Source organism: Phalangium opilio, unplaced genomic scaffold, assembly GCF_054372755.1.
Source record: "Phalangium opilio isolate 3A_F unplaced genomic scaffold, DU_Popi_V2 ptg000329l_1, whole genome shotgun sequence".
Lineage (NCBI taxonomy): Eukaryota > Metazoa > Arthropoda > Arachnida > Opiliones > Phalangiidae > Phalangium > Phalangium opilio.
The window spans coordinates 8,905,145-8,928,810 of NW_028324226.1; the positions used below are offsets into that span (position 1 = coordinate 8,905,145).

Consider the following 23,666-nt stretch of genomic DNA (forward strand, 5'->3'; position numbering starts at 1 on the left):
CAAGTACCTGCAAACACCCACAAGTACCTGCAAACACCCTCAAGTACCCACAAGCACCCTCAAGTACCCACAAGCACCCTCAAGTACCCACAAGTACCCACTAGTACCTACAAACACCCACAAGTACCCTCAAGTACCCACAATTACCTACAAACACCCACAAGTACCTACAAACACCCACAAGTACCTACACAAACACAAACAAGTACCTACAAACACGCACAAGTACCTACAAACACCCACAAGTACCTACAAACACCCACAAGTACCTACAAACACCCACAAGTACCTACAAACACCCACAAGTACCTACAAACACCCACAAGTACCTACAAACACGCACAAGTAACTACAAACACGCACAAGTACCTACAAACACGCACAAGTACCTGCAAACACGCACAAGTACCTGCAAACACGCACAAGTACCTACAAACACGCACAAGTACCTGCAAGCACCCACAAGTACTTACAAGCACCCACAAGTACTTACAAGCACCCACAAGTACCTACAAACACCCACAAGTACCTACAAACACGCACAAGTACCTACAAACACGCACAAGTACCTACAAACACGCACAAGTACCTACAAACACCCACAAGTACCTGCAAGCACCCACAAGTACCTACAAGCACCCACAAGTACCTACAAGCACCCACAAGTACCTAAAAGCACCCAGAAGTATCTACAAGCACCCACAAACACCCACAAGCACCCACAAGTACCTACAAGCACCCACAAACAACCACAAGTACCCACAAGCACCCACAAGTACCCACAAGCACCCTCAAGTACCCACAAGCACCCTCAAGTACCCACAAGCACCCTCAAGTACCAACAAGAACCTAAAAACACCCACAAGAACCTACAAACACCCACAAGCACCCTCAAGTACCCACAAGCACCCTCAAGTACCAACAAGAACCTAAAAACACCCACAAGAACCTACAAACACCCACAAGAACCTACAAACACCCACAAGAACCTACAAACACCCACAAGAACCTACAAACACTCACAAGTACCTACAAACACGCACAAGTACCTACAAACACGCACAAGTACCTACAAACACCCACAAGTACCTACAAACACCCACAAGTACCTACAAACACCCACAAGTACCTGCAAACACCCACAAGTACCTACACAAACACAAACAAGTACCTACAAACACGCACAAGTACCTGCAAACACCCACAAGTACCTACAAACACCCTCAAGTACCCACAAGCACCCTCAAGTACCCACAAGTACCCTCAAGTACCCACTAGTACCTACAAACACCCACAAGTACCCTCAAGTACCCACAAGTACCCTCAAGTACCCACAAGTACCCACAAGTACCTACAAACACCCACAAGTACCTACAAACACGCACAAGTACCTACAAACACGCACAAGTACCTACAAACACCCACAAGTACCTGCAAGCACCCACAAGCACCCACAAGCACCCACAAACACGCACAAGTACCTACAAATACGCACAAGTACCCACAAACACCCACAAGTACCTACAAACACGCACAAGTACCAACAAACACCCATAAGTACCAAGAAACACCCACAAGTACCTACAAACACGCACAAGTACCTACAAACACGCACAAGTACCTACAAACACCCACAAGTACCTACAAACACCCACAAGTACCTACAAACACCCACAAGTACCTACAAACACGCACAAGTACCTACAAACACGCACAAGTACCTACAAACACGCACAAGTACCTGCAAACACGCACAAGTACCTACAAACACGCACAAGTACCTGCAAGCACCCACAAGTACTTACAAGCACCCACAAGTACTTACAAGCACCCACAAGTACTTACAAGGACCCTCAAGTACCTACAAACACCCACAAGTACCTACAAACACGCACAAGTACCTACAAACACGCACAAGTACCTACAAACACGCACAAGTACCTACAAACACCCACAAGTACCTGCAAGCACCCACAAGTACCTACAAGCACCCACAAGTACCTACAAGCACCCACAAGTACCTAAAAGCACCCAGAAGTACCTACAAGCACCCACAAACACCCACAAGTACCTACAAGCACCCACAAACACCCACAAGTACCCACAAGCACCCACAAGTACCCACAAGCACCCTCAAGTACCCACAAGCACCCTCAAGTACCAACAAGAACCTAAAAACACCCACAAGAACCTACAAACACCCACAAGAACCTACAAACACCCACAAGAACCTACAAACACCCACAAGAACCTACAAACACTCACAAGTACCTACAAACACGCACAAGTACCTACAAATACGCACAAGTACCCACAAACACCACAAGTACCTACAAACACGCACAAGTACCAACAAACACCCATAAGTACCAAGAAACACCCACAAGTACCTACAAACACGCACAAGTACCTACAAACACGCACAAGTACCTACAAACACCCACAAGTACCTGCAAGCACCCACAAGCACCCACAAGCACCCACAAACACGCACAAGTACCTACAAATACGCACAAGTACCCACAAACACCCACAAGTACCTACAAACACGCACAAGTACCAACAAACACCCATAAGTACCAAGAAACACCCACAAGTACCTACAAACACGCACAAGTACCTACAAACACGCACAAGTACCTACAAACACCCACAAGTACCTGCAAGCACCCACAAGTACCTACAAGCACCCACAAGTACCTACAAGCACCCACAAGTACCTACAAACACCCACAAGTACCTACAAGCACCCTCAAGTACCTACAAACACCCTCAAGTACCTACAAACACCCTCAAGTACCTACAAACACCCACAAGTACCTACAAACACCCACAAGTACCTACAAACACCCACAAGTACCTGCAAACACCCACAAGTACCTGCAAACACCCACAAGTACCTACAAACACGCACAAGTACCTGCAAACACCCACAAGTACCTACAAACACCCTCAAGTACCCACAAGCACCCTCAAGTACCCACTAGTACCTACAAACACCCACAAGTACCCTCAAGTACCCACAAGTACCCTCAAGTACCCACAAGTACCCACAAGTACCTACAAACACCCACAAGTACCTACAAACACGCACAAGTACCTACAAACACCCACAAGTACCTACAAACACCCACAAGTACCTACAAACACCCACAAGTACCTACAAACACCCACAAGTACCTACACAAACACAAACAAGTACCTACAAACACCCACAAGTACCTGCAAACACCCACAAGTACCTGCAAACACCCACAAGTACCTACAAACACGCACAAGTACCTACAAACACGCACAAGTACCTACAAACACGCACAAGTACCTGCAAACACGCACAAGTACCTACAAACACGCACAAGTACCTACAAACACGCACAAGTACCTACAAACACCCACAAGTACCTGCAAGCACCCACAAGTACCTACAAGCACCCACAAGTACCTACAAGCACCCACAAGTACCTAAAAGCTCCCACAAGTACCTACAAGCACCCACAAACACCCACAAGCACCCACAAGTACCTACAAGCACCCACAAACACCCACAAGTACCCACAAGCACCCACAAGTACCCACAAGCACCCTCAAGTACCCACAAGCACCCTCAAGTACCAACAAGAACCTAAAAACACCCACAAGAACCTACAAACACCCACAAGAACCTACAAACACCCACAAGAACCTACAAACACCCACAAGAACCTACAAACACCCACAAGAACCTACAAACACCCCGAAGAACCTACAAACACTCACAAGTACCTACAAACACGCACAAGTACCTACAAACACGCACAAGTACCTACAAACACGCACAAGTACCTGCAAACACGCACAAGTACCTACAAACACGCACAAGTACCTACAAACACGCACAAGTACCTACAAACACCCACAAGTACCTGCAAGCACCCACAAGTACCTACAAGCACCCACAAGTACCTACAAGCACCCACAAGTACCTAAAAGCTCCCACAAGTACCTACAAGCACCCACAAACACCCACAAGCACCCACAAGTACCTACAAGCACCCACAAACACCCACAAGTACCCACAAGCACCCACAAGTACCCACAAGCACCCTCAAGTACCCACAAGCACCCTCAAGTACCAACAAGAACCTAAAAACACCCACAAGAACCTACAAACACCCACAAGAACCTACAAACACCCACAAGAACCTACAAACACCCACAAGAACCTACAAACACCCACAAGAACCTACAAACACCCAGAAGAACCTACAAACACTCACAAGTACCTACAAACACGCACAAGTACCTACAAACACGCACAAGTACCCACAAACACCCACAAGTACCTACAAACACCCACAAGTACCTACAAACACCCACAAGTACCTACAAGCAGCCACAAGTACCTACAAACACCCACAAGTACCTACAAGCACCCTCAAGTACCTACAAGCACCCTCAAGTACCTACAAACACCCTCAAGTACCTACAAACACCCACAAGTACCTACAAACACCCACAAGTACCTACAAACACCCACAAGTACCTGCAAACACCCACAAGTACCTACACAAACACAAACAAGTACCTACAAACACGCACAAGTACCTGCAAACACCCACAAGTACCTGCAAACACCCTCAAGTACCCACAAGCACCCTCAAGTACCCACAAGCACCCTCAAGTACCCACAAGTACCCACTAGTACCTACAAACACCCACAAGTACCCTCAAGTACCCACAATTACCTACAAACACCCACAAGTACCTACAAACACCCACAAGTACCTACACAAACACAAACAAGTACCTACAAACACGCACAAGTACCTACAAACACCCACAAGTACCTACAAACACCCACAAGTACCTACAAACACCCACAAGTACCTACAAACACCCACAAGTACCTACAAACACCCACAAGTACCTACAAACACGCACAAGTAACTACAAACACGCACAAGTACCTACAAACACGCACAAGTACCTGCAAACACGCACAAGTACCTGCAAACACGCACAAGTACCTACAAACACGCACAAGTACCTGCAAGCACCCACAAGTACTTACAAGCACCCACAAGTACTTACAAGCACCCACAAGTACCTACAAACACCCACAAGTACCTACAAACACGCACAAGTACCTACAAACACGCACAAGTACCTACAAACACGCACAAGTACCTACAAACACCCACAAGTACCTGCAAGCACCCACAAGTACCTACAAGCACCCACAAGTACCTACAAGCACCCACAAGTACCTAAAAGCACCCAGAAGTATCTACAAGCACCCACAAACACCCACAAGCACCCACAAGTACCTACAAGCACCCACAAACAACCACAAGTACCCACAAGCACCCACAAGTACCCACAAGCACCCTCAAGTACCCACAAGCACCCTCAAGTACCCACAAGCACCCTCAAGTACCAACAAGAACCTAAAAACACCCACAAGAACCTACAAACACCCACAAGCACCCTCAAGTACCCACAAGCACCCTCAAGTACCAACAAGAACCTAAAAACACCCACAAGAACCTACAAACACCCACAAGAACCTACAAACACCCACAAGAACCTACAAACACCCACAAGAACCTACAAACACTCACAAGTACCTACAAACACGCACAAGTACCTACAAACACGCACAAGTACCCACAAACACCCACAAGTACCTACAAACACGCACAAGTACCTACAAACACCCACAAGTACCTAAAAACACGCACAAGTACCTACAAACACGCACAAGTACCTGCAAACACGCACAAGTACCTACAAACACCCACAAGTACCTGCAAGCACCCACAAGTACCTACAAGCACCCACAAGTACCTACAAGCACCCACAAGTACCTACAAGCACCCACAAGTACCTACAAGCACCCACAAGTACCTACAAGCACCCACAAGTACCTACAAGCACCCACAAGCACCCACAAGTACCTACAAGCACCCACAAGTACCTACAAGCACCCACAAGTACCTACAAGCACCCACAAGTACCTACAAGCACCCACAAGTACCTACAAACACCCACAAGTACCTACAAGCACCCTCAAGTACCTACAAACACCCTCAAGTACCTACAAACACCCTCAAGTACCTACAAACACCCACAAGTACCTACAAACACCCACAAGTACCTACAAACACCCACAAGTACCTGCAAACACCCACAAGTACCTACACAAACACAAACAAGTACCTACAAACACGCACAAGTACCTGCAAACACCCACAAGTACCTACAAACACCCTCAAGTACCCACAAGCACCCTCAAGTACCCACAAGTACCCTCAAGTACCCACTAGTACCTACAAACACCCACAAGTACCCTCAAGTACCCACAAGTACCCTCAAGTACCCACAAGTACCCACAAGTACCTACAAACACCCACAAGTACCTACAAACACGCACAAGTACCTACAAACACCCACAAGTACCTACAAACACCCACAAGTACCTACAAACACGCACAAGTACCTACAAACACGCACAAGTACCTACAAACACGCACAAGTACCTGCAAACACCCACAAGTACCTACAAACACCCTCAAGTACCCACAAGCACCCTCAAGTACCCACAAGTACCCTCAAGTACCCACTAGTACCTACAAACACCCACAAGTACCCTCAAGTACCCACAAGTACCCTCAAGTACCCACAAGTACCCACAAGTACCTACAAACACCCACAAGTACCTACAAACACGCACAAGTACCTACAAACACCCACAAGTACCTACAAACACCCACAAGTACCTACAAACACGCACAAGTACCTACAAACACGCACAAGTACCTACAAACACCCACAAGTACCTGCAAACACCCACAAGTACCTACAAACACGCACAAGTACCTACAAACACGCACAAGTACCTACAAACACGCACAAGTACCTGCAAACACGCACAAGTACCTGCAAGTACCTACAAGCACCCACAAGTACCTACAAGCACCCACAAGTACCTACAAGCACCCACAAGTACCTACAAGCACACACAAGTACCTACAAGCACCCACAAGTACCTACAAGCACCCACAAGCACCCACAAGTACCTACAAGCACCCACAAGTACCTACAAGCACCCACAAGTACCTACAAGCACCCACAAGTACCTACAAGCACCCACAAGTACCTACAAACACCCACAAGTACCTACAAGCACCCTCAAGTACCTACAAACACCCTCAAGTACCTACAAACACCCTCAAGTACCTACAAACACCCACAAGTACCTACAAACACCCACAAGTACCTACAAACACCCACAAGTACCTGCAAACACCCAGAAGTACCTACACAAACACAAACAAGTACCTACAAACACGCACAAGTACCTGCAAACACCCACAAGTACCTACAAACACCCTCAAGTACCCACAAGCACCCTCAAGTACCCACAAGTACCCTCAAGTACCCACTAGTACCTACAAACACCCACAAGTACCCTCAAGTACCCACAAGTACCCTCAAGTACCCACAAGTACCTACAAACACCCACAAGTACCTACAAACACGCACAAGTACCTACAAACACCCACAAGTACCTACAAACACCCACAAGTACCTACAAACACCCACAAGTACCTACACAAACACAAACAAGTACCTACAAACACCCACAAGTACCTGCAAACACCCACAAGTACCTACAAACACGCACAAGTACCTACAAACACGCACAAGTACCTACAAACACGCACAAGTACCTGCAAACACGCACAAGTACCTACAAACACGCACAAGTACCTGCAAGCACCCACAAGTACTTACAAGCACCCACAAGTACTTACAAGCACCCACAAGTACCTACAAACACCCACAAGTACCTACAAACACGCACAAGTACCTACAAACACGCACAAGTACCCACAAACACCCACAAGTACCTACAAACACCCACAAGTACCTACAAACACCCACAAGTACCTACAAGCAGCCACAAGTACCTACAAACACCCACAAGTACCTACAAGCACCCTCAAGTACCTACAAGCACCCTCAAGTACCTACAAACACCCTCAAGTACCTACAAACACCCACAAGTACCTACAAACACCCACAAGTACCTACAAACACCCACAAGTACCTGCAAACACCCACAAGTACCTACACAAACACAAACAAGTACCTACAAACACGCACAAGTACCTGCAAACACCCACAAGTACCTGCAAACACCCTCAAGTACCCACAAGCACCCTCAAGTACCCACAAGCACCCTCAAGTACCCACAAGTACCCACTAGTACCTACAAACACCCACAAGTACCCTCAAGTACCCACAATTACCTACAAACACCCACAAGTACCTACAAACACCCACAAGTACCTACACAAACACAAACAAGTACCTACAAACACGCACAAGTACCTACAAACACCCACAAGTACCTACAAACACCCACAAGTACCTACAAACACCCACAAGTACCTACAAACACCCACAAGTACCTACAAACACCCACAAGTACCTACAAACACGCACAAGTACCTACAAACACGCACAAGTACCTACAAACACGCACAAGTACCTGCAAACACGCACAAGTACCTGCAAACACGCACAAGTACCTACAAACACGCACAAGTACCTGCAAGCACCCACAAGTACTTACAAGCACCCACAAGTACTTACAAGCACCCACAAGTACCTACAAACACCCACAAGTACCTACAAACACGCACAAGTACCTACAAACACGCACAAGTACCTACAAACACGCACAAGTACCTACAAACACCCACAAGTACCTGCAAGCACCCACAAGTACCTACAAGCACCCACAAGTACCTACAAGCACCCACAAGTACCTAAAAGCACCCAGAAGTATCTACAAGCACCCACAAACACCCACAAGCACCCACAAGTACCTACAAGCACCCACAAACACCCACAAGTACCCACAAGCACCCACAAGTACCCACAAGCACCCTCAAGTACCCACAAGCACCCTCAAGTACCAACAAGAACCTAAAAACACCCACAAGAACCTACAAACACCCACAAGAACCTACAAACACCCACAAGAACCTACAAACACCCACAAGAACCTACAAACACTCACAAGTACCTACAAACACGCACAAGTACCTACAAACACGCACAAGTACCCACAAACACCCACAAGTACCTACTAACACGCACAAGTACCTACAAACACCCACAAGTACCTAAAAACACGCACAAGTACCTACAAACACGCACAAGTACCTGCAAACACGCACAAGTACCTACAAACACCCACAAGTACCTGCAAGCACCCACAAGTACCTACAAGCACCCACAAGTACCTACAAGCACCCACAAGTACCTACAAGCACCCACAAGTACCTACAAGCACCCACAAGTACCTACAAGCACCCACAAGTACCTACAAGCACCCACAAGCACCCACAAGTACCTACAAGCACCCACAAGTACCTACAAGCACCCACAAGTACCTACAAGCACCCACAAGTACCTACAAGCACCCACAAGTACCTACAAACACCCACAAGTACCTACAAGCACCCTCAAGTACCTACAAACACCCTCAAGTACCTACAAACACCCTCAAGTACCTACAAACACCCACAAGTACCTACAAACACCCACAAGTACCTACAAACACCCACAAGTACCTGCAAACACCCACAAGTACCTACACAAACACAAACAAGTACCTACAAACACGCACAAGTACCTGCAAACACCCACAAGTACCTACAAACACCCTCAAGTACCCACAAGCACCCTCAAGTACCCACAAGTACCCTCAAGTACCCACTAGTACCTACAAACACCCACAAGTACCCTCAAGTACCCACAAGTACCCTCAAGTACCCACAAGTACCCACAAGTACCTACAAACACCCACAAGTACCTACAAACACGCACAAGTACCTACAAACACCCACAAGTACCTACAAACACCCACAAGTACCTACAAACACGCACAAGTACCTACAAACACGCACAAGTACCTACAAACACCCACAAGTACCTGCAAACACCCACAAGTACCTACAAACACGCACAAGTACCTACAAACACGCACAAGTACCTACAAACACGCACAAGTACCTGCAAACACGCACAAGTACCTGCAAGTACCTACAAGCACCCACAAGTACCTACAAGCACCCACAAGTACCTACAAGCACCCACAAGTACCTACAAGCACACACAAGTACCTACAAGCACCCACAAGTACCTACAAGCACCCACAAGCACCCACAAGTACCTACAAGCACCCACAAGTACCTACAAGCACCCACAAGTACCTACAAGCACCCACAAGTACCTACAAGCACCCACAAGTACCTACAAACACCCACAAGTACCTACAAGCACCCTCAAGTACCTACAAACACCCTCAAGTACCTACAAACACCCTCAAGTACCTACAAACACCCACAAGTACCTACAAACACCCACAAGTACCTACAAACACCCACAAGTACCTGCAAACACCCACAAGTACCTACACAAACACAAACAAGTACCTACAAACACGCACAAGTACCTGCAAACACCCACAAGTACCTACAAACACCCTCAAGTACCCACAAGCACCCTCAAGTACCCACAAGTACCCTCAAGTACCCACTAGTACCTACAAACACCCACAAGTACCCTCAAGTACCCACAAGTACCCTCAAGTACCCACAAGTACCTACAAACACCCACAAGTACCTACAAACACGCACAAGTACCTACAAACACCCACAAGTACCTACAAACACCCACAAGTACCTACAAACACCCACAAGTACCTACACAAACACAAACAAGTACCTACAAACACCCACAAGTACCTGCAAACACCCACAAGTACCTACAAACACGCACAAGTACCTACAAACACGCACAAGTACCTACAAACACGCACAAGTACCTGCAAACACGCACAAGTACCTACAAACACGCACAAGTACCTGCAAGCACCCACAAGTACTTACAAGCACCCACAAGTACTTACAAGCACCCACAAGTACCTACAAACACCCACAAGTACCTACAAACACGCACAAGTACCTACAAACACGCACAAGTACCTACAAACACGCACAAGCACCTACAAACACGCACAAGTACCTACAAACACCCACAAGTACCTGCAAGCACCCACAAGTACCTACAAGCACCCACAAGTACCTACAAGCACCCACAAGTACCTAAAAGCACCCACAAGTACCTACAAGCACCCACAAACACCCACAAGCACCCACAAGTACCTACAAGCACCCACAAACACCCACAAGTACCCACAAGCACCCACAAGTACCCACAAGCACCCTCAAGTACCCACAAGCACCCTCAAGTACCAACAAGAACCTAAAAACACCCACAAGAACCTACAAACACCCACAAGAACCTACAAACACCCACAAGAACCTACAAACACCCACAAGAACCTACAAACACCCACAAGAACCTACAAACACCCACAAGAACCTACAAACACTCACAAGTACCTACAAACACGCACAAGTACCTACAAACACGCACAAGTACCCACAAACACCCACAAGTACCTACAAACACGCACAAGTACCTACAAACACCCACAAGTACCTACAAACACGCACAAGTACCTACAAACACGCACAAGTACCTGCAAACACGCACAAGTACCTGCAAACACGCACAAGTACCTACAAACACCCACAAGTACCTGCAAGCACCCACAAGTACCTACAAGCACCCACAAGTACCTACAAGCACCCACAAGTACCAACAAGCACCCACAAGTACCTACAAGCACCCACAAGTACCTACAAACACCCACAAGTACCTACAAACACCCACAAGTACCTACAAACACCCACAAGCACCCACAAGCTCCCACAAGTACCCACAAGCACCCTCAAGTACCTACAAGCACCCTCAAGTACCCACAAGTACCCTCAAGTACCCACAAGAACCTAAAAACACCCACAAGAACCTACAAACACCCACAAGAACCTACAAACACCCACAAGAACCTACAAACACCCACAAGAACCTACAAACACCCACAAAAACCTACAAACACCCACAAGAACCTACAAACACCCACAAGTACCTACAAACACGCACAAGTACCTACAAACACCCACAAGTACCTACAAACACGCACAAGTACCTACAAACACCCACAAGTACCTACAAACACGCACAAGTACCTTCAAACACCCACAAGTACCTTCAAACACCCACAAGTACCTACAAACACGCACAAGTACCTACAAACACGCACAAGTACCTACAAACACGCACAAGTACCTGCAAACACGCACAAGTACCTACAAACACCCACAAGTACCTACAAACACCCACAAGTACCTACAAGCACCCACAAGTACCTACAAGCACCCACAAGTACCTACAAGCACCCACAAGTACCTACAAGCACCCATAAGTACCTACAAGCACCCACAAGTACCTACAAGCACCCACAAGTACCTACAAGCACCCACAAGTACCTACAAGCACCCACAAGTACCTACAAGCACCCACAAGTACCTACAAGCACCCACAAGTTCCTACAAGCACCCACAAGTACCTACAAACACCCACAAGTCGGTAATCTGGCTAATGACCAGTCGTCGGTAATCTGGCTAATGACCAGTCGTCGGTAATCTGGCTAATGACCAGTCGTCGATAATCTGGCTAATGACCAGTCGTCGGTAATCTACCTTAATTACCAGTCGTCGGTAATCTACCTTAATTACCAGTCGTCGGTAATCTACCTTAATTACCAGTCGTCGGTAATCTACCTTAATTACCAGTCGTCGGTAATCTACCTTAATTACCAGTCGTCGGTAATCTACCTTAATTACCAGTCGTCGGTAATCTACCTTAATTACCAGTCGTCGGTAATCTACCTTAATTACCAGTCGTCGCAGCGGCCGCATCAACGTCACGACGGCAATATTAAAACCGTCTTATCACACTATCGATAGGCCATTCCAACCAAAAGGCAATAAGAAGAAACAATCGGATTATTATGAGGCAACTATACGTTAAAAAAGGCCAATATTGGTCACGCTGATATTTCCCAATAAAACAGTGTATAAATGCTAAAATATCGCAGATTGGGGCAATTTTTAAAATTTAAATTAAACATACTTAAAACTAATTTTTCTTAATAACAAGAAAAATGGTCCTAGATTATAGTGTAAAGTTTCATTTAAGATCGTTCCCAAAACTAACCAACGTATAGTTTTTCTAAATCACGCATAACCGATTTGTTTTTTTCCAAAAATTTCCCATGTTATTTCTATGGGAAAAATTCCTGTTTTTCATCAAAAGGTGTGATTAATTTTATGGAAATGAAAACCACCCTTAGCAACTTTATTTTTTATAAATTAGACTAATTAATGGATCTCTTTGAAATTTTAACCACATATTGAGGGCCCGAATTGTAGTTCTGTGGAATTTATTCAGAACAATTAATGCAATACAAAAAAAACTACATCCAAACAAAAAACCTTCCTTATACATTAAGAGCAGTATGAAGTCTTATCTAAGAGAGCTACCGCTCTCTCAGAATTAAAATGTGGCGGGTCGTATTTTGTTGTATATCTTGAGTGTCTAGTTATTAGCCTTGGAATGGGAAGATCTGTGCTCTTAGATTATTGTTACTATTATTTTTGGTGATCTTCGAGATGGAAAAAATTAAAAACCCATCTTTTACACCTCAGCAGAGTCAAGCTGCAAGCCTGCAACCCAATTACTATCCTCCTCAAACTTTAGCAGACGACGGGCCCCGCGGAGTCACTGGTAACGAGCCCACTCTGAAAAAATACTTATTTCCCGCCCTGCTTTTCCTGTTTGAAGCAGACAACATACCACTTAATATTTTCTAACCCTCACGGGATTGGCTGATTTGGCTCTATCCCTAATGAGGTTTTTATTGGCCGGTAGGTAAGTGTGCTAAAATCGAGACCCATTGCTAAGCCTAACAAATTTTAAAAAATTTAATTTTCATTGAAAAAATTGTTTGAAAAATCAGAAAAAATTTGAGGCTTCATATTTAATTGAAACGAACCAGGAAAAAATAAAACATGGCACTAAGATTTTCAGCTGAGAGTCTCCCTTTAAGGCTCAACAGATAAACTGAACATTGCACCAATTGCGGCCCATCTATTGTCTTTCATTTTTGGTCCTTGTAATCTTTGTGTCCGATATCATAAAGATATGGATGGTTCTGAACCTCTTCAATAAAACTTTCAGCATTCAACATCGGCATTCTCAGGGATTTGTACTAGTAACTGACTCAATTAGGGCCTAAATAAATAAAAACATTGCGGACCACGGACGTCCTTTTCCGAACACGCGTGGTCGAAAATGACGTCACGACTCAAGCTTATTGCTGATTGGCTCACGCAGAGCGTTAACGTTGAACGCGGCCGAACAAATAGAAAGCTAATATCGCCACACTCAACGTAATTTCGGTCCAACGTAACTATGTTTTTTTTTTCGGTTGTCGCTTGACGTCGGGCGAAAAGTCGTGATTTACGCCAAGAGAAAACTTTACTTAAAGAGTAACTAAGTTCCTAATTTGCTTTACAACAGATTTGTTACATATGTCAAATTCCCCGAAAAACCGCTTTAACCTATGCTGAGCACGAAGATTTTGCATTTTCACTTAGCAATGCGCACATCCAGTAAATCTGTCTGACATGGTGGTGTATTTATGATTTGGTGGTTGCGAGAATTTCAAAATTTTATTAAATGGACTTATTTCTAATTTCTAATTTCTAATTTATTTCTTATTAATAAATTGCATTTAAGAAGATTATGGTTATGGAAAATATTTAAAGCTTTAAAGTTTGATTCAGTTAAGAGAAATGTTTATTATTAATAACAAAGAATTAATAATAAAATAATTATAAATTACAATTGACAAGATGCGGATGATAGGAAATATTTAAATCTTAATAGCATGGCGTTGATATAATAACGCTTTACTTCGTTTCTCGCAAATCTCGCAGATTAAAGAGTACCAGTGAGAATAGGCGCCAAGTGGAACTAATTGCTTTTAGTTACGCCACAGTATTCCGTTACTCTTTATGTGTCTAAAATGTCTTACATAAATGTCATCCATCCAAATTTAATTTCACGTGAAAACGAAGGACTTAAAATTATCCAGTTTCACCAAAAGTATATAGATAGAAAACAAAAAGTACACTTCATTAATAATTCCCTGCCTTTGTCTGTAGACGGCATGCAAACTGAGAAGTAAACTACTCTCCACTCAACCGCCTACAGGAACTAACCAATCAGGGAAGAGCTTCTTGACGTCATAGGTTTATAGAAAGTAATATATGACGCTGGCGATCCAAACGTTACTTTTTGGAATTAGAGCTAGTATCTGCTACTTTATGAGCCTATTCACGGCTTGCTCCCTGAGCCACGGTCGGGAAGGTAATCAAACGCAAGGGGGGGTCGCCATTATTCTGGGTGAAGGGAAGGCTTCTCATATTACACGGTGCGAGCAAGTTTCCAAGAAGTGTACTTTTTGTTGTTATATCTATATACATTTGGTTTCACCTTACCTGCTCGTTTGACAATTGTAACTACGGTGTCACTACCAGCTGCACGTGACAAATTAGGGACAATTTCCCGCACTAATGTTAAACATCATAGAAAACGAAGTAGTGTTTATAAAATTTGGTTAATAGGAAATTATGTAACAAAAATTGGAATATAAGCTATGCAAAAATTACATGTAGACAACTTTTAATTTTATTCCATTTAAACGTGTAGATTTTTCTGTGACGTAATAGATTAAATTTCATCTTATCATGAAATGCGCAAAGAAGTAGTTGGATTTTCATTCGAAATTTACGTATAGATAATTATCATGCGATATTTAAAACTGAACGTTTTTAAATGTAAACCAAATTCGTCTCAGTTTTCATAATTTCTTATTTCAAAGTATGAAGCTTATTAAGCGAAGTGAAGGGCAGAAAAGGCGATTTGTTCATACTCAAGTGAGACTCTGCAATGTCACATTCTTGTCCAGAACGATGATGGTTTGTTTATTCTGAAGCGAGACTCTACCCTGTAGTCTAACGGTCTTGTAGAGAACTAGGCATTTGACTTGAATCGGAATTACAAAACTATATTTCAAAAGCATGGTTGTATACGAGATTATCAGACTCTCTTTTAGATTTCAAGTAAAAAATGTAAATAATGTTCATAGAAAAAACAAAAAAAAATGTATGCCAGGAAGTAGTTTTACGTCATTATTGGCCTACAAGTAGTCTAGTGACCCTGTTTCGAACCATCTATAAAATTATATTTTCACCAAACATCTTGGTCCTATTGAATTGTGGGCAATATGGATGCTTCTGTCGTAGGCAGAGCTTCACTTTATAGCATGCGAGATGAAGGAGCCAGCAGTAAAGTGATCCAAACAAAATTATCTATACTTTCTTGTTTTCTTCACTATGTCAAAAAACCTTTGATCCTAAAAAACGAAGTTCTGGCGACTCTTTGCCTAAAGATTCCCCAAGAGCAATTTTTCGAGTTCCTCTACATCCTTCTCGTCTCTCTTTTTGGTAATAACAGATTTGAACGTCAGATAGCCTTTTTATCTGAATTCGCTCGTTTTTAATGTTTTATATATATTACACGCACATATATAATTTCTGACCTCTTCGTCAAGCAATTTTTAATAAATTAGAAATGAAAAACCGCCGGAAACATTTCCATTGCTTTTAATAATGAGCAAGATGAAAGAAAAATTGTAATGACCCGTAGAATCTTTTTGGACAAATACTTGAAAAAAAGTAAAAGAGAAGTGAAGAAAAAATTTAATGACTAAACTACCAGATATTGAAATTTTCAGTTTTAAAGATATTGTTATTATTATTATTATGAAACATCAATTATTTGAAGAAGTTACTTATCTTTCATCAATATACCATTTGCTGAAAAAAAATTTTCATAAAATTTTCGAATTATTTTAGAAAGAGCACGACCCATAAAACCATCAATGGTCTAAAAATACTTTTACATATTAATTGAGAAAAATAAATATGTAGTTAAAAATGAAATGCGCAAAGGGCCACAGCAATGAATATGGCGGAAAATAAGCTTGGATTTGGAATAATTTCACACTGACATCCTGATATTATCATTGTTGTAAGAGAGCCATTGTTGAATGCGGACTCCAGGGAAATCCACGAAGTTCAGCTTTTCAGTTCAATGAAATTAGACTCAATAGACTCAATTACTCGTAAAGGTTCTAAAAAAAACCTCAGAAGTAATATAGACTGGCAAAGGGGGAGAGGCATTTTTTCTTCTGAGTGTAAATTAGAGATGAGTGCGGGTAACTTACCGTCGTAATATCCCATAACGCTATAAATTACCGATTCACAAGATAACCATGCAATGGATAGATTTAATTTTAGAAGTGGGAATGGAGAACAGAGTAATCTGGGCGCGCATCAAAGTCCCGGATCCCCTTCAACGGGACGGAGGGGTATGAAAGAAGAGGCGGGTCATAGCGACAGAGGTAAAAAGGAATTACGTATTTTTCGCCGTTCCCGTCAGCAACGTCATCAAAACGTAGTTTAAGAGAGCCAATAAGATAATTTAAACTTTTCGTTACTTGTCGGAGGGAGGGGCTCTACACTGGGCTAAGTAAATACTAACCGTTCTCCATTCCTACTTCTGAAATTAAATCTATCCCTGACCATAAAGTTCCGCTAAATTACCGTTTTACAAGATAACCATCCTAGTCTTCCAGATACATTTCCGCTATATTAATTGTACGTTTTGTCTTTATTAAAATTAATACTTGTAATTTTGCTTTCAATATGGTAATTTCAAGTCTCAAGTAAAAAAAATCGGCATTTCCATTCTGGCGTTCTAGAAACGTAATCATTTAGTCCCAGATCTGATTTTGTGACTCATTCGATATCAAAAACGTGTTATTATAATGCATCCTGTCTCTAGGAAAACAATTCTGATGGTCTTGAGTTTTTATTGTGAATAATAAATAAATTAGATATGGACTCAAAACCAATGGACTTGGTGAAGTGGTAACGTTGAACTTGGAGGACAGGTAGTAATCTCCATACCTATAACGTAGCCTCTGGACCCCATCTGAGGTAACGAAGTCCTCCCAGCATCCTCTTCGTTTCGATAGGGTCGTACGGTACGGAAACGTCGAGCATTCCCGTTATGTTATACAAATAAAAAAATAAAATAGGGCTAGACGGCAGCACTTAACAATCCACTACCAAAGGTAGGGGCCTGCGCCACTTTCAATGGCCCACCATCATTTCAACTCCATCCTCTCTCTCTCGACCACGTTTTGTAGCCCTATCTAACGTCTTTGGATCCACACCGGATGTTCCGACTTAACCCTAGATCGTACAGACGATATTGCGGCCTCAAGGAGTACTATATCGGGCCCACACCACACCCCATCCCCTAGTGGGCCCGATACATTACTCCATGACCTGCTCTACTCATTTGCTTCTTTCGACATCAAGAAATCATAGAAGCGGCACGTGGATTTCTTTTGGTGCTGCGATGACAGTTTGATTTGTGTTACTAGCTTTCATCATTTCCATTTATTGACGTCACCATTGCCCAAGAGTCGCGATTTAACTTGAATAGCCGACCATATCTCGAACTTGAGCGTTTCCACAATGAAGCCAGAGAAGAGTAAGATTCTCTGTGTCACTTCTATTTTTTTCTGATGGCATGTAATGCCAACGTTCAATTCAGTAGCAGATAACTGACAAGGGTACTCTTATCATATTCGTTTCAATACGTGAATTAAATAGGATAAAATATCAGATCGATATCTGTAGCGATAACATCCAATCAAAAACCGGTTTAATCACATTATATCAATTTAATCTGATTGATGACTATTCGAGATAATGAATTTTGATAATCGTGATAACCAAGATTAAATAACATGTACTGAAATAATGATTACTTAGATTTGATAACAATTATAAGTCATGATAAATGAAGTTTGTATCAAAACTATGCCTGATAATGAACCTAGAATAACCATATCATACAAAATTAATTATGGTATAAGAAATTAACCATTAATTAATTGCCCATTTTCTAGTTCATCATTATAAATGCTTAGTTATTTTGATAAATTCACAGAGACTTTATTTTTTATTCAAATCTAGACCTTTTTCGTAAAAAATATTGTCTAATAAATAAAAATAAAACCACAAATTCACGTGATCATAGCGTTGTAGGCAATTTCGTATTTTAAAGATATTTTATAATTTTTTTTCCTATCCCCCATGTTGGGAACCGATCTTTCATAAAACGCCAGTAGAAAAATCCATTAAATTCTTAAAATAAACTGTAACAACATATAGTCGCGTAAATTAATTCTTAATTAAAGAAGAAAATGGAGGACAGATCAACGTTTGGGGAGCACGAGCTTAGCGTATTTGTTCGACTTATTAGTGATCTAGCTAAATCCAATTATGGTTTTAGTACCGAAGCTTTGGAAGTGTATGACTCTTTGAATGGTAATTATCAATTCTGTTCAATTATCTCATATTACTAACTAAATTTATCTAAACCCAATCTGTAATTTTTTAATCTGATAAGAATGATAACAGATATCTATAGTGATTGTAAAAACGGGGTAAATCTAAGACGAGGGGCTAATCACTATCAGATTCCCTGTACACTGATTACGCATTTGTGTAATAATTTTTAGCTCGGGCAAGAGTAGGGTACCTAAATATCACATGTACAGTCAAATGCACAGTGTGCACACCGTTTGCGCTGGGTGAATTGTTAAGAATAATCAGGGTTCAAATTAATAAAACCCAGCCCCAAAAATAACCCGCGGGTTTTATTGGGTTTTACCCAGGGTTAAAAAAACCCGGGTTTTTTTAAAAAAAAAAGCCCAGTCCACAGGGTTTTATTGGGTTTTTCTGGGTTTTATTGGGTACTTGGGGTTTTTTATTTTTAGCAGCTGTGTGCATGGTAGAAATTGTCATTCAAACGTAACTGCTAAATAAAAAAGTCTTAAAATGCCTCATAAAAATAATAAATAATATTAAATGGTACTTTTGAAGTGGAAACAACAAATCTTTAAAATGAAATTATTCTAGTATTGAAATTCATCAAAATTGTAGATCTTAGTGTTGGGTTTTATTAAGTGGGTTTTTAGTGGGTTTTTTATGGTGGGTAAAACCCAATAAAACCCGCGGGTTTTTTGGGATGGGTTTTAATTCGAACCCTGGTTTTACCCATCATAGAAAACCCACTAAATAATACCCATCATTAAGATCTTCAATTTTTGATGAATTTGAATGCTAGAATAATTTGATTTTAAGGAAAGTTTAAGATTTTTGTTGTTTCAACTTTCAAAATTACTATTTAATAATATTTTTTATTTTTTATGAAACATTTTAAGACTTTTTTTACTAAGCAATTACTTTTCAATAACAATTTCTACCATGCACGCAACTGTCATAGATAAAAAACCCAAATACCCAATAAAACCCAGAAAAACTCAATAAACCCCGGTGGGCTGAGTTTTTTGAGTCATCTGAATAATAGACCGTTTTCAAAAGTCGGGGGTAAAATAGACAAAACATCCGGTAGGTCAATCCAAAGACGTTAGATAGTGCTTCGAAGTGACCCGTCCTTATTGTTTGAAGCCCTATCACAGTTTTTGGATTGTCATAAAGGATGTTCTCGTGGATTCAAAGACGTTAGATAATGCTTAAAGCTACCATTCCTTATTCTCCGAAGCTCTATCTATGGTCTTTGGAGCCTCATATTGGATATTCCGTCTTAAACTTGTCAAGACGATACTGCACCTCTCCCCTTTTGAAAGATTGCTAGTAAGATGCTCTATAATACAACGTAACCAAATTTGAAACCTGTTCTTTAGCCTATTTATATCGTCATAAGTTTATAAGATATGTTCCATAAGTATGAAACTATACCTTTACTTCGTAATGCTAGAGACTTAATGAGAGCTAGGCTGCGTTCAGTAACGCTCAACGGAGGCTCCGTTGAATGCACATTCGCCACTGAACGATTTTCGGAACTTCGGGTTTGACGTCACGATTGTAAGCAAATAGGCATCGAAGTCATCGGCTATAAGAGCCGATTACTTCGTTGAGCAACGCAATTTGTGACGTATCAGCAATGGCGGAAACCTATCTCCCTGAAGGATTTCGAGAAGTTAAAGGGTCTGGCCGGAGCTGTTGGGGTGAAGGGGGGATAAAACTGTTGGTTAGCATATTGCTTACCCGCCCACCGCGACGGTGGCGCCATTCCTTATGGCCAAAGGGCTGGGTGTTTTCCCCCTGAACTAAGGGCGGTCTCCCCTCAACAGCGCCGGTGAGCCCTTTTAATTTGACGGATTATTTCGGAAATGTTTATAAAATAAGTGTAGCAGCGACTGAATGCGATAGAGTAATGTCTGGAAAGTTTTTATGAAATGTTTTCGACTATATCTATGAAGCATAAAAAGTTATTGTGTTCTAAAGCTTAAGCCTTGGCTAAGTTACTGGTCAGAGTTTTCTCTTATTTCGGTTAGCAGGCCCTCTCATATTCATTTCCATGAACAGTATGCAGACGACACAACGCAAAGTTAGCAAAAAAACCGTTCAGTAGCCTAATACGTCACATGACGTCACGTTGATAAACGGAGCTCAACGCGTTTGGTCTCCGTTGAGCGTTACTGAACGCACCCCTAGTTCGAAATTCACGCGATAATTGACTAAACTCGATTTTGCAGTCCATCTTCCTATTTAGTCTATACTAAGCCTATGAGAGGGCCTCGCCAGGCGTCGCTTTACGAGAATGACGATTCACCTACGTCACTTCTCTCTCAGTAACCAGTGGCAAACTAATGAAACATATCTTATGAACTTATGCTAATAGGTATAAACACCAAGGATTAATATGGTTTTAAAGCTGCCCGGATTGAACCATCCCATCTTTTACGCAAAACCTCATGGGAAGAAGCCTTTCTTAAGAAATTTAGCGTAACGGCAATGGATAGTGTCGTATTTATTCTTATTACTTTACTTATGCTGGTATACCATTTCCGCGAAAGTTTTGAAACGGTATATCAAAATACGTTTCTGTACACAATTAGCATGTTTCAAATTGCGCATGGTGCAAATTACACTGCAAATTCCATGGGTATAAATCGGGGAGAAATGAGGTAAGATGAGTGGAACTGATCATGAGTGACCTTCGGCACCGAAACTATCCCAGTGTACCTCGCGCATACTTCTGTGGGCGATTGTTAAATTCTGCCGCTTAGCGTCATTGTATTTTCAAGACAACTAGCTTCCATTTTTAAGACAGAGGAGGCGTCCTTTACGATTCCGTACAGTATGGCCATACCTAAAAGCTGATAATGTTTGGAGGACTTCGTGGCCCTAGGTGGGGTACAGAGGCAACGTTATAGGTGTGGGGGGTGTCCACTCCATCACTTTCTCCTTCAAGAGTAAATGACCAGGAAATATTTTCTGCGAATTTCCCAAAAAATTGCCATTTGTTCGATGGTTATTGATGAGAATGTCGAAACCTTATACAGGCGCACGCGCTTTAAAGAGCGGAGTACAAATTTTATTCGGCATACATTTAGAATAAGCGCCCCACACTAATTCTAAGCGTATGCCGAACAGGGGATAGATGTAATTTTAGAAGCAGGTATAGAGAACATAGCAATCTGGGCGCGCGTCAAAGTCCCGGACCCCCTTCCACGGGACGGGGGTTATGAAAGAAAAGGCGGGTCATAGCGAAAGAGGTAAAAAAGAAATTAGGCATTTTTCGCCTTCCCCGTCAGCAACGTCATCAAACCGTAGTTTACGTGAGCCAATAAGATATTCAAAATTTTCGTTACGTGTTGGAGGGAGGGACTCTATACTGGGCTATGAGTCTGAATGAAGTAAATACTAACTGTTCTCCATTCCTGCTTCTAAAATTACATTTACCCCTGGTGGGGCTCTTCACTCGTAGATTTCCTGTATAATGTACACCAATTACGGATTACACGTAATCATTTTATCTATGTCAAGGGTGGGGCTTTTCCCCTTTTAAAGATTAAATGTTCTAATCTCTTAAGTACAGCGTGTACACCGATATGAATGAATGAATGACCTCTTGAAAATAAATATCTCCACTCTTTGGTGAAACTTACAGTTTTTGAAAACTGTTAATGACCAATTTTTTGTAATAATAGACAGGGGTCTTAGTATAGTTAACATTACAAATCCGGTATGTCGAACCAAAATAGGGTTTGAACAGATCGACATATCGGATGTTCCGACTTAAAGCAATAAGGTGGTCAAACACGAGACACTATTTAACCGAAGACATCTGACAAAGGGTCCATTCTTGTTAAATAACAATTTTTATGATAAGTCAAAATATGATCCAATCTCATGGAAAGTTTTTTACCACCTGATTCCATGAATAACATAATACCCATAAGTGAACACCATCAATTTGTATTAATATTAATTTGCCTTGAACTGTAGATAATTGTAGAACTCGGCATTTTCAAAGGCTTAGTACAGACTAAATAGGAAGATGGATGGCAAAACGGCGTGTAGTCAATCCGTGTATCGCTCTTGAATTGGCTCTCTAGCATTACAAAGTATAGGAAGTCTATTACTTATGGAACATATCTCATAAACTTATGGTACTGTTTC

The 23,666-nt window shown here is 42.2% G+C and overlaps 1 protein-coding gene and 1 long non-coding RNA gene across 3 annotated transcripts in view; both read left to right on the plus strand.

The window, feature by feature from the left end:
- The window catches only part of LOC149610704 (uncharacterized), a 54,695-nt gene that overhangs the window by 10,931 nt on the left and 20,098 nt on the right, over window positions 1-23,666 (plus strand). The window lies entirely within an intron of this gene.
- Window positions 13,637-14,868, plus strand: LOC149610705 (uncharacterized). The gene is made up of 2 exons (XR_016376682.1): window positions 13,637-14,433; window positions 14,548-14,868. It is a non-coding gene; the product is annotated as an uncharacterized LOC149610705 (long non-coding RNA).